The following is a 4,117-nucleotide window of genomic DNA, read 5'->3' as shown; positions in this document are numbered from 1 at the left end:
CTGCATTTCAATGCACTTTCATAAGTACACAGCTTTTCAAGAACAGATTGATACCATAGCTGAATAGGATAAAGTTGCAGCACAACCAATATACAGTATGAAACTAAAGACATAACAAATTCCAAGCAAAAAGCAGCACTGCAACCCAGGAGATGAGATTTATGCAGGAATGTTTCTAAGGAAGCCTTTCTTAGGCTTCCCCAAATCTCAACGATGTGTATCTATTTAAATCACACTTCATGCTCAGATTCACTGGAGTACAGAAGTCAAGGTTACAAGGAATGTGAAAACTATTGGATATGTACCATTTCACTTGCCATTCGGTGTGGGAAATTATTTTAACACTGCCAGAGTCAGTCTATTTGCCTAATATATACGTATTTTAAAAAGGAAAAATTAATAAATAATCCTTAAATTCTGGAAATTTGTTATACAAAAGATTATAACATATCAAGGCTGACACACTTAAATCATGAACTCTCAATGTACTTCACATTAGGTGTTCCATGACAATTACATGCACCAACATAAAAAAGATCCAAACCTTTAACAGCACAGTCAGTACAGTTCAGCATATTGACAAAAAACTGGCAATAATCCTACAGCCAAAAGCTTTACTTCAGATTTCTGAGATATCCTAATAAATCTACCAATTCTTAACATGTTGGATAAACAAAACCAGGCACCCTTGCACCTTCTGCTGAGGCATGGTAATGCAGGAAACTAAAGAACAAAGAGGTGTTTGAGTTATAGCTTACCAATGCTGCCTTTCACTTTCTGTTTTTCTGTATTCATTCTCTGGGGTGGCAGGCCTCAACTTTCACCTGTCTGGGAAAAAAAAATTTCATGGTCTTTCTGCTCTGAAGGTGAGATTTAACTCATCTGACTTCTGTGTCAAAGCTATTTATCTAAACTAAATTGGCTTGGTTCCCTCTAGTTGGTAGAGAAAAATGAAGGATGTAGTGGATGACAGGCCACATCTACCTTGATGCCATCAGTACTGCTTGAGTTACTCATTAGATGTCAGTCTTTTTGCATAGCAAGAGATAGCCTATGAGTCTTAAAAATAAATGTTATTTACTTTAGCTATAAATATTTGTCTAACAGAAAATAATGTTCACATAATCAGCAAACTGTCTAACTGTATTTCTGTTGCACAACTTTAACTCAGGCTGGCCTAATTTATTCAGCCACCACAAGTGAAGCCTGGCATCTTTCAGGTGCTGTGGACCATGGATCCTTCTCCTTTTCTGTCTCTCATATCTCTTTTAATCCCACCTGCTATTTTTGTTACTCTACATTCACATTTCATTTCTTCCTTTTATTTTGCTGGAGAGAGACCCAAAAATGTGAGAGCCTCCATAAATAACAATTAGCCATCTAACACTAATCTAATGAGCTAGCTGCTTGGTGAATTCTTCTTTTTTTCCTGGACAGACTTTTTAGAAGTCAAACAAATGCTACTACATAGAATACAGAAAATACCAAAGACACATAGTATACCAGTACATGAATAATCAAGCAATGCAGAGTATTCAGATTCTGTCATGAGGCAGTTCCAAATCTGTCACTGAAAATAGAAATTTCCAGGGTTTTAGACCTTGTGGATTTTACCCCAGCAGTTCCAGCAGCTGCCTGGCTGTCAGCTGCCTGCTGAAGCCATAGTAAATGCCCTTGTAAACAGTCTCCTCTGTTAATTATCTATTTTCCTTGTTTCTGATATTTAAAGGATACTGAGTTTAGAGTGAAAATGTTATCTTAATTTTTGTAAGAATGTATAAGAACTCCATGTTTGATGCAAAATATTAGTAATGGAGACTAGTAAACAAATATTTAAAGTAAGCTATAAACTCTTCAGCTTCCCACTGCAAAACCAATCTTTTTCTTGTAAAATTCTATACCTTCATTAGAAAGAAAACTCATTCTGATATTTTTTCTGAGCCAGTAAAATAAAACACAGTCACAGGTCGATGGTAAAACATTTATCAGAATTGTATGTGTGAAATACTTTCTAGTAAATGGTGTAGTAAAAGCAACCTCAGAATTTATGTGCGGAACTAATGACTACAGATTTTTGCATTGTGATTTTTTTAAATTAATGCTTTGCAATTATTGCAATAAAATTTATGTTTGCAAATGCACCAGACTGGTATAACACTATATTTCACAGGGTGACCACATTTATCAAATATGCTCAAATTTGCAAAGCTTGCCTATAAAGCACTGCTGCTATCTCTTGGATTTTTAAACCAGAGCACACAGTCAGCTTCCATAGAGGGCTCACACCTATTTCAAAGGACACAACCTCATTCTTATACAGTACACTGTGAATTTAAAGCAAATTTGCATTTTAATCTTCTACCTTTGATACAGCACCACAGTAAAAAGTGAAAATGGGAACTCAAACCTCCACAAACTCAGGGAAAATTCTGATGGGGTCTCATTTTATGTGACATTAATACCTTAAATTGCTATTATAAAGTAATGCATGGTTGTGTACCCTCCTTTAAATTTCTCCATGAACTATTATGCCTTAGGATTAAGGCAGCTATCTTCAAGGTACCCTACATACTGCTGCACCAAAAAAAACCCAGAAATTCCAGGTGCCCATGCTGAATGTTCTGGTTTCTAAGTGTCCACACCAGGACTGACCTCATGCATGTGAGAGAACTCCCTGCCAGCATGCCTCATTTTGAAAAACTGCACCACATTGCATCCTTCTTAGATCTGTTTTCATGCCATTTGTGCATATTAATATCCTTGTTATTATATCCTTCTGCACAATAATACATTATTTCTCTTCTAGAATGGTGAGCAAAGAAGAAGCAATGTGCTGACAAGAGTTTAAACCAGGAAAAGTTAAGGAAGGAGAAACTAATGAAAAGAAGTGGCTTGTCAAGGGAGGATTTTAAGGATGACACCTGCAGTAATTCAGAGGCATGACCCTCATCTCATGTAGACCAATTTAAGCTCCATGCTATAACCTGCTATTAAATAAAGCAACTTTTATTGCTAAATGTATCTAATCCCAGAGCTAGCCAAGGAAGTAAGTTTGGTCCAGGTACCTATAAAACACCAGAAGGACTATCATTAGCATTGATTTGTATTGTTATGTATCTATTACAAGGGCCTTGTAGAACTATCTGCTGCATGTCTCACAAACTATGATAAATGAGATTTGTACCAGCCCAACAATGTTTGTCTGACTTTCTTAGCAACAAAAATTATAAATTGAATTTATAAGTAGTAGTACCAGTGGCACAGCAAAATTCTCTGATAGCCACTGTCCATACTTCTGTATGGAAAGACTTAGAATTATAAACCAAAGAAACAGCACACAATATAAACCTACAAATACCAAAACTTAACACTTCAGGTCTGCCTGGATCAAAACCCAGACAGCAGCAGCTTTCAATGTCATGACAAACCATCCATCGTACATACTGTGAAGCAGCCACTTCGGTTTTTCATGATCCAGATTGCACATCAGCTGTGACATTTGACTTGAAACTAGGAACATAATGGAAGCCTAATCAAAATTGTTGCAGGTGTTTCAAAATGTCTTGTAAAAATATTTGAGTACACACCTAGCAAACAGTTAGCTAACTGGCATATTAGAATGAATTGCTGCACTGCTTCTTCACTATCTTTCATTTAGACAAAAGTACCTATAACTTCCATTCAATTTTATCTTTCAAGCTATTCATATTAAAAATCTTTCATTCATGTCATGAAGACCACAATTTATAGATTATATGCTCAAACATCAGTTACTACATTTTTGACAGGAAATAACCTGCTGCAGTTGCTGGAGGAAACAATCAGGCAGATTCAAAGCTCATTTCATGGCATTTAGAAGTGGTTATTGCTTCAGTCTCATTGTTTTGCACCTTAATACATGCAACTTTTATGACCTCTCTAAGTGTTTCAAAGTGTTTCAACACAGATATTAAAATACTTGGAAACCACTCTTGTTATTCATTTGACTTACCCTGCCCAGAGATTTAAGGGATATTTTTCTCCAGCTGAATTCCATTCAACTTTTCTCAGTTGATTTTCATTTTCAACTGTTCTTTTCAACTTCCATTTTCAACTTTTCTTTATTAATAGCTCGTTG

The 4,117-nt window shown here is 35.9% G+C and overlaps 1 long non-coding RNA gene across 1 annotated transcript; it reads right to left on the bottom strand.

The window, feature by feature from the left end:
* Positions 1 to 514: 514 nt before the first annotated feature.
* Positions 515 to 4,117, bottom strand: LOC129046974 (uncharacterized). The gene is made up of 3 exons (XR_008508893.1): positions 3,992 to 4,117; positions 3,445 to 3,510; positions 515 to 828 (listed from the first exon to the last, which is right to left on the bottom strand). It is a non-coding gene; the product is annotated as an uncharacterized LOC129046974 (long non-coding RNA).

The sequence above is a fragment of the Molothrus ater genome, chromosome 1 (genome assembly GCF_012460135.2).
Source record: "Molothrus ater isolate BHLD 08-10-18 breed brown headed cowbird chromosome 1, BPBGC_Mater_1.1, whole genome shotgun sequence".
Taxonomy (NCBI): Eukaryota; Metazoa; Chordata; class Aves; order Passeriformes; family Icteridae; genus Molothrus; species Molothrus ater.
Note: the sequence above shows the minus strand (reverse complement) of the source record. Positions and strands in the feature narration are given on the sequence as shown.